Source organism: Sciurus vulgaris (assembly GCF_902686455.1).
Source record: "Sciurus vulgaris genome assembly, chromosome: 9".
Taxonomy (NCBI): domain Eukaryota; kingdom Metazoa; phylum Chordata; class Mammalia; order Rodentia; family Sciuridae; genus Sciurus; species Sciurus vulgaris.
Genome location: NC_136469.1, coordinates 96,748,873 through 96,763,883, shown reverse-complemented (window position 1 = coordinate 96,763,883; position 15,011 = coordinate 96,748,873). Strand labels below are relative to the sequence as shown.

Below are 15,011 nucleotides of genomic sequence, written 5' to 3'. Positions count from 1 at the left end.
AATTTTCTCTCCAACTTTTAGCTCTTCTCTTCTGACGGGTGTGTCATTAGCTGCTGGTTAGATCTATGCATACAGAAGTACTCAAGACCTTTGCTAAGATAGGAAGATATCCTTTCTAATTAATTATGAAATACCCTGAAAAATGCTCTCTGCTTGCGACATATCAAAGGTTTAGCATGATACAAGGCTGCAGAAGCTGTTAACCAATATATTCACCTCAAAGAGCATCACATGTGACCATTTCATGGGGCATATTGTCAGTTTGAGTGTGCCTATGTCTGAGTGAACTTATTTGATATCAGTAATAATATTCATAATTGGTAAGTACAAAAAACACAATTTTTATAAAAAATGGCAACAAAAAACTCAATTTTGAGTAAGTTTGAAATATGTTTCCTTTCAGTTCTTTAAAAGTGTCCACTCTTCCCTCTGGAACATACTATTTCCTTTTAATGTTGTTTAAAGGTAACCATAAATAGCTTTAGTTCGTTTTTGTTTTTCACTTTTATTTACACAAGTGAACAGAATTGTCTCAAATTAAAAGCTAAATTTTAAAGCAAGCCATAATAATGTTCTCTAAGATTAAGTGTAATAGAAAACTAAAATAGAGGTGTCTGAATTTTGATAGTAATAGCACTATTAAAAAAACTACTTTTGTCTTTTAGAGTTTTTCTATTGATAATCAAATCTCTGCATTTAAAATATTTTTTTTAAGTACTGGAATTTAACCTTGGTGAATTCTACCACTGAACTATACCCCAGCACTTCATAAATATATATGTGCACACGCACATACATACATACATATATATATACATTAATATATATTTATATGCTTTTGTATATATTTATATATATAGTAGAATATATATATTTACATACATAAAGTGCTGGGGTATAATCCAGTGGTAGAATGTACCTGGGGTTAAATATACATACATATATATATATGTATATATATATATATATATATATATACTTTTTTTTTTTTTTTTTTTTTAAATGGGGTCTTGCTGAGTGTCCCAGATTAGCTTCAAACTTGTGATCCTCCTGCCTCAGCCTTTTGAGTAGCTGGTATTACAAGCACATGCCACCATGCACATCCATTTTTGTTTTTGCCAGACTTTCACTAGCATGCCATTCTTCTTTCTAACTAGTCCATTATATACACATTTTCTTACAGAACGAGATTCTAAGTTTCATATGTCCAATTACCTTGCCTTCTATGTCCTTTTATTATGTATCTGACCGTTAATTTTGTCTTCTCAGATACTAGTGTAATATAATGCATATATTCAAGTCAGGCTAAATAGCTCTTTGTTGAATGAATGAATGAGTGGTGGAATGAATTCCACCACTTCTTTACGTAGAATGACAAATTAGGTGGCTTTTGTCTAATCTGTAAAAGGCTTCAGTAAAAGTGACAGCACTTCTTTCCATAAACAGCAGTGTTGATATTATGTTAAATTGACTTTTATGGAAGAAAAAGTTAAATTTGCAACAGCAACAAAAGTAAGTTCTTAGTAGGTCTTCAAAAAATCTTCTAAACGAATTTCATTATTTGTTTCACTGCTATATAGATAAGATTTTTAAACAATATACTCTGCAATTGAAAACCTGAGCAAGAATCAATCATTAGTTATATTCTTAGAAAACTATTCTTATATAGCTATGATATTCTTAAACTAAAGTAAGAAATTTGTTATTGAAAACTCTGTTATTAATGGTTCTTAACCTTTTTTTTAAACAAGTGTCATCTTTTTTTGTTAAGCTCTTTTTTTTTTTCATATTTTTTTAGTTGTCAATGGACCTTTATTTTATTTATTTTTATGTCCTACTAAGGATTGAATCCAGTGCCTCACACATGCTAGGCAAGTTTTCTACCACTGAGCCACAACCCTAGCCCCCGCCCTTTTCTTTTTTTAACTCATTTGGATCACAAATTAATTTCAAATGTCCTTGAAACAAATTATAGCCATGTTTTGTAATTAGAGAAAAAAAAATATAGCTCCAGTTTTGTTTATTGAAATATCAGATATTATTTGATATCTCTATATAGGTAGAGAGAGAGAGGAATTGCTATTAATTGTGGCTATGAAGAAGAATGTACCATTCATTTAATTTTATTTACCTCTTTATTTATTTATAGGAGTGGGGCCATCTCACCCATATGTATTAGTGCCCGTGTTTTTTAAAAAGATGTTTTTGAAGTGGCAAACATTGAGAAATGATTTTCAGCCTTTAATTGAATTTTTAAGCCAGGAGATTCGATTTTCACTCTTTGCGAACAACTACAATTAAGACTTTATCTGTTTTGCAAATAGTGGGATTTCACCTGTATTAAATTTGTCAATATAAATGCCCAAAAAAGTATCAATTTGCACACACAGCTGCTCATATTATAAAGCTAGTTCTTTGGCATTGACTTACTGTACTTCAGAGGTGGAAAGAATAAGTGTAGAAGTAAATTTTATGCCTGCTATGTGTGGATATGAGAATTTCAATTAGCATTAATAGAGGTTGTTCATCTTCTTCCACAGTTACAGGTGGGTGTTTTTCTGTAGTAAATTACATTGACATTTTTTCAAAGCAATTGCCTTCAGGGAATTCTTACTGCCAGTGTATTATGGGTTTTCTTATTCATTTATATAGAAAAACTCTCAACTTACAAATATGTTACGGTCAAAAACTTACCTAAGTATGTAGAACAAAATTTTATTTGTTGGTGCCATTTTTTGGTAGCAAACTAAATCTTTTTATTCATTTTGACTGTGTTCTATTAGAAAAAAATTAATGATTTTAATTTTTTTGTGTGTAAAGCATTTCCTGTTTCACTTCTACTATATGTAACTGTTCTGTACATCAAACATCTAGTATTGGAGATAAAAGCAAATGTGCTTCTCATAGATGTATAAAACTCTTTGAGATGCTTACTCATAGGTAGCAACTGTTTCTGAATATGAACTAAGCAGTCTTGCAGGACCTGGGTTTTAATTCTACCATGTCCTATGTGCTTGACTGTGGGAAATTTTCTCAGCCTTTTGGTCTTGGTTTGCTCAGCTATGAAGTGGAAAAAATGATACCTACTTCAGAAGATTTTTGTTAAATTTTAATGAGGTAATGCACACAATAGGTATGTTAGATAAAAACCACCTAAGATACACATCAGTGGGCCTCAAGCACATTATCCACATTTTCTAAATCAGGACCCCAAAGCATTATGGCTCATGTAACTTACTCAAAAATTGCTGTTATTGGTACTAAGCATTCTCTAGATCGACTGTATATTTGTAGTTTATGCTCCCAGAGAATTATCATGAATTCATACTCTAAAAATTCTATCTACTCTTCAAGTATGAAATCAGATTTTTTTGTCGTTGTTCTTACAAGGGTCATTTTTAAAGTCTAGATAGTAAACTTTGTGGAAAAAATGAAGTTTATCAACTCAGGAACATTCTAAAAAGTCATTTAATTCTAGTCCCTTACTTTTCCCAGCACCTACCTCCCAACTGCTACATTGTCATGCTAAAGAAGTCCTGTCCTTTGTTAGTTTGACTTAGTTACATGACATGTATGTTTCTTTTCTTTTTCAAAGGAAAATGTTGTAAGGGATGGTATAGTCTGTAAAATAGATTGTTTTCTGCCATATCTATATTAAATTAAATTTAATTAAATTCTTTAAAAATAATTTTTAGTTCTGATTTTATTAGGATATTGTGAGAGTGAGAGGAAGTGTTTTTTCTAAATTTCTTTTATTAAGCATATAATTTTAGTATGCTCCTCAGCTAGTCATCTTCACTGTTTGCTGCAAACTTCTAAGTTCAGAAGTTTTAAACCACTCCAGCTATCCTCCCCAGGTCCCTTACCCTACCCTTAGCTCCTTCCCCTCTTCACCCAGACTGTCCTGTGCCTTGGTAATCTAAGACTTTAGCAGATTTTAAAAGAAAAGTGCCAAAGCACATTACCACCTAATATAGCTCATTCTAGAAACAATCAGAAGAAATTAAAGTCAGTAGTCTAACAATATGGAAGAAAGAAAGCAACTGATTAGAGAATTTTATAGTAAGAATACATTCTCAAAATTTTCAGTTGTAAAATTACTGGTATTTCTTCACAGTTGAGAAAATGGAAATTATATTATATTCAGAAAGGCATAATAATTGTGAGGTTTTGTTTTGTTTTGTTTTGTTTTGCAGCATTGTGGATTGAACCTAAGGACAATGTACCACTAAGCCACATTTCCATCCTTTTTTATTTATTTCAAGACAGGGCTCACTAAGTTGCTTAGGGTCTCATTAAGTTGCCAAGGCTGGCCTTGAATTCATTATCTTCCTGCTTCGGCTTCCTGAGGCATTGGATTACAGATCTGTGCCACCATGCCAAGCTAATTATGTTCTATTGAAACAACATTATGCAGGGCCCGGTTGCATATGCCTGTACTCCCAGCAACTTGGAAGGCTGAAGCAGGAGGATCACAAGTTCAAAGTCAGCCTCAGCAACTTAGCCAGGCCCTAAGCAACATAGCTTCAAGATGCTGTCTCAAAATAAAGACTAAAAAGGACTGAGGGTATTGGCTCAATAGCACCTCTGGGTTAATCCCTGGTACACAAAAAGAAAGAAGAAGAAATGAAAAACATTGTGTTTGAAGAACTGATGATTCAGCTTTTCACACTGTATCAAAAATGTTTGCTAGCATTAACATTTCAGTATAAAATAAATATGAAATATTCAATCTAGATTGTTCTTCAAATATGGATTTAACTTAGCCCATTTCCTACCATATAAAATATGATATAAGTATACATTCTTTTTTGCTTTCCATTGACCCTCTTTTATTAGTTGTAACATCCAAGTACTCCGTAGCTATTTCACAGTTTATTTGAATGCTTCTGGTTTGCTTCAAAATTCTCAAACTCTCTGTGACCGGGCATATCTGGCATGAGGTAATCAGTTGCATCACTTGCCTTTATCCACCATTAATAGTGATTGGTGTTGACTGGCTGTCACTCTTGACTGTTCTTTCTCCCAAATCACCTTGTACCTAATTCATTATTCATTAATAAAGAGCAGTGAGATGTGAGTCATTTTCTTTGCCTCTTGTAGTTAGTTTGTATGCAAACTGTCTATGGAGAAATCTAAATTTTCCTTTACAAATATGCAACTGCTTTCCAGTATTTTCTTCAGAAAGAGGAAGAACTAGGCTCAAGTTGATAATTAGAACAGGCAGATAAGCTGAACTCCAGAATTTTCTAGAAGTTAGTGTGTCTGCTGGTTGAAATTCAGTGCAAAGCACATGAGGCAGTGAGTACGAACAATGGAAGGATAGATATAACCACTCTCCTGCTTCCCAAACCGTCCACATTTTCTTGAAAGCCATTTGCAATTATGTAAATGAACCATTCCTCTATATGCTGAAGGTAGTAGAATCTAAACCAACAACAGAAAGCCTACACATAACAGTTTGACAATGCAGATAAGGTGAACCTTCTGTCCTTATAATATGCTAATTAAGTGAATTTGTGTCTCCAGTAAAAGCTCTGGCTATGTGGTGATGAATAAGAACTTTAAACACACATGACACCTCGTTAAAATGTAATTTTCACATCATATATCTGAGCCCTTTACTTTGACAGCTGAGTAATGTGAATGCTGGGCAGAGAATCCTGAACATTTTGAATCTGTCACGTGTTTAATAGGTAGCCGAATCTGCTTCCTGAACAGTTTAGTTAAATATGGTGCACCCTCCACAGAAAATAGAGCCTGAATGTATGGGATCTTAAATCAACCTTGTCCACAGCCTATGGGTTATGATTGCTTCATGGTTCCACTTGAGATGCCACGTTGCCTCTAAAGTTTAATTTACCTCTGTCTTTGTAGCTGAGTGCACTTTACAAAGAGAAAAATAGTCAGCAACTTGTTGCTAATTTCAGTCCTCACTTTATTGTTATGCATCAGCTGTTTCCCTGTGTGCAAAGGGGCCCCCTCTTTTTCTTCCTACTGCTTCTGAGTGGCCTGTAGTGACAGCTGCTGCCTGAAGGACATTGCTGCTACATAGTTTTCAGGGAGCACAGCCAGCATGCAAAACTTGGAAGAGCTATCCAGTTGCTACTCAAAGTCAACTGAATACTCTTCCTCCAAGTTTTTTACCTTTCCTGTATTTTTCTTTCTTCATGATTCAGGGTTTAAACATCCCCAAATGACACCTTCCACTTCTCAGGCTCTGAGTGTAAAACACATTCCTCTATAACGCAACACTGAACCTCACTTTATCTGTCTGAATCCAGTGTTAGCCATTAATCTGACATTTTTAAGTGACTATTTTAACTTTTTCACTGCTATGACCAAAACACCTGACATGCTCAATTAATGGAGGAAAAGTTTACTTGGGAGCTAACAGTTTCAGAGTTCTTAGTCCATAGATAGCTGACTCCATTGCTTTGGGTCTGAGGTGAAGCAGAGTATCAGGGCAGAAGTGTGTGGTGGAGGAAAGCAACTGGCACCAGGAAGCAGAGAGATACTTGGCTCTCCAGGGACCCTGGAGAGCACAAAGGCACACCCTCAGAGACCCACTTAGGGCTCTCATAACCCAGTCATTGTACCTCTAAACTATCTTACATTGTCTCACATGTGAACTTTTGAATGACGCCTAATATCTAAACCATAACAGTGATGTTCATAATAAAAGAGATAGGAGGCAAAGGGTCAGAAGATTCAAACATGTTATAATGTAAATTTTTCCCTATAAAGTATTATCCCTCCTTAATGAATAATTATTAGAAAAGTAATCAAAATTGTTTCTATGTTTAACTCACAGTCACAAAAAGACAACTTATTTGTGAATAAGCTTCTGACTCACACCAGCTATCCTTTCTGGAGCCATTTTGCTCCTCATTAGCATGTCCACAAGAGGGCAGGCAGGTGGAACTGAAACAGTTCTGCAGCAGATTATCAGTCCATTCTATGAGGGTTGATAGCAGTGGCAAAAATGAGATTTCTAATTATCTAGAGTTCCAACTTAGAAATCTACCCTTAGACTCATATTAGCATAGGTAAATGAGAATTGATTCCATTATATTATAGCTGTTAAAGTACCCAAGTTTGTGTTTTTCAATTGTTTAAGTAATGTTCAAGTAGCTCAGATTAGGGTTGACAAGTGATAGTTTGTGATTTTAAGAATAATAGTATTTCTTCCTTAATAACTGCTTTTCCTCTAGAAACCTAAATTCTCTGATAATATTAATTAATGACCAAATAATTCAAGACATATACATGACAGGTAAAAATCGATGATACTATATAATTTTATGAAATTTCTCCAAAATTTTATATTTCTCAGAAAATACTTCTTTTTATCTGCTTAAAGAAATTTGCTTATTGCTTGTGATGCTCTTCAACAGTACAAATTTATGGCCAAACCTTTTGCATCTACTAATTCCTCTGAAGGCATGAATCAGAATTATCTAGTGCTTTCCATATAAAGTACTTTATGATTAAAATATTTTAGCCTTGAATTTATTTTGAATTTATTTTAAATTAATTTATTTTAAAATATTTGAATTTATTTTAAAATATTATTAGAAAGAACAAGTCTACCAAAAATATACAAATGAAAGTGAAAAGACATTTCTAAATAGTGTCTATAATGGTAGTTTTTTTAAATGGGTATGACTTTAAAGAAATTTTTGCCTTTGAAAACAAGAAAACAATAGCTTTTCCAGAAACACAATATTCATTCAAATATAGACCGATTTTTAAAACATAGCAACCTTTTAAAATCTATTTTAATTTTGTTATTACAATGAATATTAATGCGTTAGACAAAAGGTTAGACTTATACTTTTTAGAGAAGCCCACCAAGGAATATGACTGATAATGGTTTGTGGAGGGGATACTAGAAAGTGGAACTGCAAGAATTAAGAAAAGCCAAAAGTGAAAAAGGGAATTCATGCCCAAATTAAGATTTGCTATGGGAAATAGAAGCAGGAAGTGAGGACTAAGTTAAGTCAGAGGCCACATGGTTCAGTCAAGGATTCATTATTTTTTTGTTTGAGGTGGGAAAATCATCTTCAAGTATGGTTAAGGCCAACCAGTTCCGTGCTGTACATTTACAACAGTGAGGAAAGCAGGCATTGGCTTGCCCTCATGCAACTTATAGTCTAGCAAAAACAAATTAGGAGAAAAAGAAAGAGAAGTTTTTTGTTTTTTTTTTAAAGTAGTCGTATTACCTACTATTTATTAGGTGTTTGACAGCTATTTATAGAAATTATCAGATTTAGTTCTAACAGTAATTATGTATGCAGTGAAACTTCATATTTATTTCCAGATGAAGAAATTGGTGATCAGAGTGATTAAGTAGCTCAGATGTCAAATATATTGCCCAGAGTTTCATTTGGAACCCTGTTCTCCCTTACTTTCTATTGTCATGTTACTGCCATAGGTGATCAAAAAGAATACAGGTGCCATAACTAAGATGCAGGGCTGGAACTGGGAAGACAGTGTACACATACTAGGATTGAAGTCAAAACAAGGTATCAAGACACACTTGTCCTGAAGCAGAGTGAGGACTAGCCAACAGAAAAGAGCACTCATCTTCCCCTCTTAAGTGTTAAAGTTCACATGCTTACTTTAACCCTTACAAACAAACACAAATGGGCACCAAGAAAAGAAAGTCATCTACCCAGAGGAACTCAATTTATAAATGTGAATTTGGGCTTCAGAATATCTTATCTGTGGAAGCTGTGATACTCTATGTTTACAATAGAAAAGATATATAACACACACAAGCCTATAGGAGAATGTGATATGGTGTTTTGTGGGTTGTAGTATGTGCTGTGTTTGTATGCGTGTGTGGGTGTTAACTTCTTGGAAATACTTGAAGAAACAAAGATTTAATTATGGAAGGATTAGAAGGATTAGTTGGAAACTTTGCAGAGATTCTGAGCAATTTGAAGGACTTTAGAGATTTGAGGACTGGATCTTTATTAGATTTAAATCTACTTAGCATAAATTATTTCCTTTTTCTGAATACATATGGATAGCTAACAATATTCTCATGCTTATTAACTATGAGCAAAACTGGCAAGATGATGAAAAGTAGAATGAAGAAAGAAAAAAAGGAAGAGAAAAATGAAAATGAAACATTTTTTCCTTGAAAGTAAATGAACAAGAATGAATGAGTTCTCTTTTTTCAGAAAGATGTGATAAAAGAATATTTATTTTTCATTTTTAAAAAGCTGTTTCCTAAAGATACAATTAACCTCAAGTAGTTAAAAATATGATTAAGAACAAATTGAGAAATGCTTCTACATGGCTGATTGGGGTGTAAATTATTAAAACCTTATTGAAGAGCAATTAGGCAGTGCATAGGTAAGAGAAACAAACAAAAAATCTTTTCTACCTCTCTAGATTCTCAGCTGGGACTCTGTAACCATAGACAGATTAACAAGAGAAAAGAACACAAACTTCTGCTTATAACTTGCCAAATACAAAGTTTTCATGGCACAGAAGCCCCCACAAAAAAAGGTTAAACCTGAGTTTTTTATACTAAGCTTGATGAAGAATGGAGAGTCATGGGAAAATGTCACATGACAAAGGAGTTAAAGTTAAGAGTAGTAAACTAAGGAATGTTGGCAAACCTTTTTCAAGTTTCTCTGGATCTAGATTAGGATGCTCCTTTCCTCTGGATTTTGGGAGGGAAAATATGACAGTCCTATGACCTGCTTCAGAACAGAGTGAGGTTTTCAAGAAAAAGCTCAGAAGAAAAAGCAGTTTGCATGCAGTTGTCCAGATGAAAAATAGGGAACAGAAAGGGAAAACCTGAATCTGACAGTTATCTGAAGTGTCACCAGATATTTTGAAAAACCTGATCAGCATAGAATGTAGAAAAAAGTGTTATGTGACCTTTTATCCCTTAGAAAGAAAAGCACTAAGTGAAATAATGGTACCTATGAAATGATTAATAATAAAAGATTTTCTGCCAGAATTTCTTCTTTTTTCTAGCACAAGTCAAGTATTCTTTATTCAAAATGCTTGTGATCACAAATGCTTTGAATTTTGGAATTTTTGGCATGAATATTTTGGAATACTTGCATATATATAATGAGTTATCTTGGGAATGGGATCCAAGTATAAATGCCAAATTCATTTATGTTTCATTTATACCTTATATACAATGCCTGAAGGTGATTTCATACATTATTACAGATACTTTTCTTCATTTTTACTGTGATCCTTCACATGAAGTTGGGTGTGGCATTTTTTCCATGTTTCTTTTAACTGGCTCTCAGAAAGTTTTGGATTTTGGAACATTTTGAGTTTTGAATTTTCAGATTAGAGATGTTCAATGTAATATAGTCCCATTTGGCTTTGTCTCTGCCTCTTCTCAATTCAAAATCATCAGTGTGCTAAAGTGACATATTTTGTGGTGCCATGTTCTGTCAACTCATTACCTTCATCGAACTTCCCGTGAACATGAGTATCTTAACCTGTCAAATATTCCAGATTTCTGTGCCAGCTTTTGGTGTAACTATGATTTTTAAGGTTTGGGGAGCATGGCAGGGTACTTCAGAGTATGAGCAGGACTACTCACTTAACTGATTGTGTTCTAGACCAAAGAATCAGAAGTAACCATGGCAGCAAAGGTTCAAAGGTCCAGTTTTGCATGCAAGGAAAAGCCAACATGTTCTAAACCTGTCAGTGAACAAAAGGTTATTAGATGCAAATGAGGGTGGGGACTTTTAGATCTCTGATTTACTACTAAAATAAGATAACCTAGTCAGAAGAAATTAATGTCACAAAAGTGTAGAACTTCTGGATAGAATTCACAGTAGAAATTCAACATCAAAAATAATCATTTAGTGGAATTAAATTATATGTCAGGATTCTAGTTTGAAGTCAAGTGTTAAAGTAAAAGTTAAGTATAATGAAAATTATTTTTGAAACTCCTTTAATAGTTCATAAAATATACTTTGTTTTCAGAAAATATATTCAGAAAATGTATCTTTGTTTTCAGAAATATATCTATTATGTATAGAGATAATAATGTGTTATTATACAATATATAGAGTACAAAATCAGATGTACCTTTACAAAGTACAATTATAGTATTTTAGTTACATTAATAACTACTTAAAGTCATGTAAATTAATGTGTCTGTGATAAAACTCCTCTACATTAAGAAAGAGAAAAACTTTCATGGTTGTATCTATGTAGGTAAATCCTTTCTGTGAGAATTTTTTTCCCAAAATAATGCATCAACAAAAGTGTCTTCTTGAAAATATTGATGCATGTTTTCCCATTAACTTTGTGTACAATTGTTAGATTACATACTAAATGTCTCAGCAGTAAAACTATTAAAGTTCTACACAGAATATTTAATAATGAGAACTGTTCATTATATACTGCTAATTTTTAAAAAGTAGGTTAAAATGATTTGTCATTTAGATCATTATATTTTCTCTAGTTTTATTTATACTAGAAAATTCCTTTAAATTTTTTTCTTTAAAACTTTTGAAAAAATAATTTATGTAGCATGATTTTTTATTTTATTTTATGTACTTGTTAGAAAGTATGGGATCCAAAAGTTTAATGTTGTTATTAGGTATAAATTTTAATATTTGTGCATAGTATCTAAAGGATTCAGATTAGAATTTTTTCTGAGTTTTGCCATATTTATTTGGTAAATATATTGTCTTTGAAATTTTGAAATAAATTTCTCAAAATTAACCTAATAATCCACAGTAATAAAGAACCAATGATGAATTCAGAATTCTATGAAATGATGTAAAAAGTCCTTCTAATTGTGTTCAGTTTGCAACGGAGATACAATTAGCACCCTCTGGTGATCTGAAGAAGCAAATGAAAAATACCTAAGCAGTAGTGCAAAAACAAAAGTGCAAAAAAAGCCCTTACTGTCTGCATTTTATTTTGTTTGACTAAGGATGAAAAAATGTACAGAACTCTACCCTTATCCATGGGATGCATTCCAAGATTCTGGGTGGATACCTGAAACACAGCACAAATTGTTTATATCCTCTTTTTCCACCCCCTGTAATTCATACCTATGTTGAAGTTTAATTTCTAACTTAAACATAATACAATACTAATAATAGTTAATTTTAAAACAGAATAGATATACCAATATACTGTAATGAAAGTTTGTGCTTTGGTACTATATTAAGTACAGTAAGGGTTACTTGATGGAAAACACTGTGATACCACAACAGTTGATCTGATAACTGAGGGGGTTGATAGGTGACTAATGGGTGGGTAATATATATATAGCATGGATATGCTGAAGAAAGGGAAGATGCAGGCAGTCCAGAGTGGGAAAGCATATGATTTCATCATGATACTTAAAGTATAATTTGAAACTAATGAGATGTTTATTTCTGGGATTTTTCTTTTAATACTTTTGGACCATAAGTAACTGAAACCATGAAAAACAAACTCTGGGTAATGGATCTATAGGAGTTCTTAAAAGTATTGGGCATTTCTAAAAACTAGTTCTATCTCTTGGTTACAGAGTCCTGAAAAGGTACATACCATGTTACTGAGTCTACTTTCTTATGGAAACTGAATAAGGCAGTGGGTTGAGCCTCTTCACCAGAGATCTAAGAAATAGTTCTTGTGCTCTGTTCCAATACTTTGTTTTGTGACACTCTAAATCAACTTTGACATTCAAAGAGTTCAAATCATCAGCTTTTTGAAATTGGAAGGGGGAAAAACATAAAAAGAAAATCATACGTGTAAATGTACCAACATTGCATTTGAATGAAAAGAGTCAACCATTCTAATCACAGTTGAAACTTTAAAAAATATGCTTTTAGCTTTGACAGTGAAACAAATAAAATTGCCCATCCAAAATATTCATCTTAAAAAAAAATTATCCAACTATGACCTTTTAATGATCATACTTACATTTCCTAAGAGTATTTGTGCTAATTGAACATTGACTATTAGCTATTAAAACAAGTCAAAGAATGCATTTGATGAGAAAAGCAGTACTCATGGTCATAATGATAGCATAATCATATTAAAAACCATTTGTAAAGGAAGTATTCAAGTATTTTTACTGTGATTTCCTTTAATCATTTTTGGAGGCAAATAATTTTGTTTTAGTGATCACAGCTTTTAAATGTTTTGATGATTCAAAGCCTGTTTTCATATACCTTTGGAATAGCAAAAGGTAAGTACAAGCAGATAGAGTAAGAGTAAATGAAACTTGATTCCCAAGAGATAAACGCCTTTGGTTCTTAAAGTGTGGTCTAATAGGAACATGATACAAATTCAAATTCTCAGATCCCACCCCAGATTGAATCTGGATTTTCAACAAGTTACTAAGATTTTGGGATTACGCTATTGGTCATAACCCCTACTAGGTCAGTATACAGAGTTTAATAAAATTATTATACTGTTTTAAAAAATATTTCTGATTACTTTTGCTGCTGGATTTTACATAGATGTTTCTCAATCTCTTATCTAATCACTCACTGCAAAGAGACTATGTAAATCACCACAGGAGCCTGTTAAAATGTGAATTTTCTGCCTCTTTCCCACACTACATCATATCAGAGCCCTAAGATGTTGATCCAATATTTAAAGTGAAGCCCTGAAATAATATGTTTTAAGGGCTTTAATTCTGGGTTTGAAAAACAATTACTGCTTTAGATTCCTAAGTTTTAAGTAGAATTTATATCTTAGTATGAATAACTGTCTTAATGTATCCGGAATCGGTTGAGCAATGTATACTACCCCTTCTGTGTGCCTGGGCTGCTCTGGCAGGGAAGAGCATCACTTTGTTTCACTTAATGTCCCTGTCCTCACAGAATTCCTGTCTGTGTGGTTGTCAGAGAAGAACAGCAGCCTGATCCAGGATGGACATGTCTCTTCATGAGCTTGTCCTGGCAAAGCAGAGTGCTATTTATCCTCACCTTGAATAGTTGAAATAAATTAACACACTGAGAAGAGATCTGAGACTCTGGGCAAACATGCAGTCCTTTGCAACTGCTCCAGGTCTGCTCATGTGTTAAGGAGAAAAGGGTGAGAAGCGGGCATGAAGACAAATTAGTCCTGTTACTATAAAGGAATTTGGTAAGCAGCAGAGTTCCAACCACACCACAGGCAATACCTCAGATCTCTATATTTTAACTTAAGGCAAAGATATATTTCATACTGAAAAATGGGATTAGGCAAAATTTGAATTTTTCATTCATGTTCATAATTTCTCCAAGTGTACTAACACACAGTATATAGCACATGATGGATGACTTCTGTCATCCATTCCCACTGATTTCCCTAAATGTGGACAGATGAAGAGCTGTTTTGAAATGCTATGTGACTGCTTCAAGACTAATCACTCTTTCTAACTATATTAATTTTTCTGGTCATTCAAAGGAACATGATTGGACTCAGCTTTACCAACTGAGGTCTAAGTCAATATAGAGAACAAGAGAACCTGCCCACCCTGAATCAGGCTGATGTGATAACTTTTTTTTTTTCCATCCCCCTATTGCTTTTACTTTTCTCTCTGAAAACAGAAACATCTGCTGATTTACCCAAGTAAGACTGCACAGTTCTGCAGCATGTCTCAATGTGAATCTGTTGAATTAACTATTGCGTAATGATTAAAAAGTACTCTAACAACTTACATATTTTACATTATTAAATTGGCCATGAATATGCTACCTTACTTAATGAAGCTTACTTAGGGGAGCATTTCTTTATGTCACCCTCTCCCTATACCTCTTTTTTTATATGTATCAGAGTTTACCTCTAGAAATATCTGGCTTAGTCATTTCTTATTAAATATGAAGTGTCCCCCAAAAGCTCCAGTGTTGATTCAGAAGTATTCAGAAGTGAAATTATTATATTATGAAAGCTGTACCTTAATGGTCTACCCTAATTTGAGTGTACTGACTTGGTGGTAACTATAGGCAGGTGTCGCATGGTTGGAGAAGTTGGGTCACCTGGAAGGGTTCATCTTTCCTGTGGCCCCTTCCTCCTTTCCTTTT

The 15,011-nt window shown here is 33.4% G+C and overlaps 1 protein-coding gene across 17 annotated transcripts in view; it reads left to right on the top strand.

The window, feature by feature from the left end:
* Positions 1 to 15,011, top strand: part of ADGRL3 (adhesion G protein-coupled receptor L3) — a 760,294-nt gene that overhangs the window by 466,877 nt on the left and 278,406 nt on the right. The gene's annotated exons all lie outside the window — the stretch shown is intronic.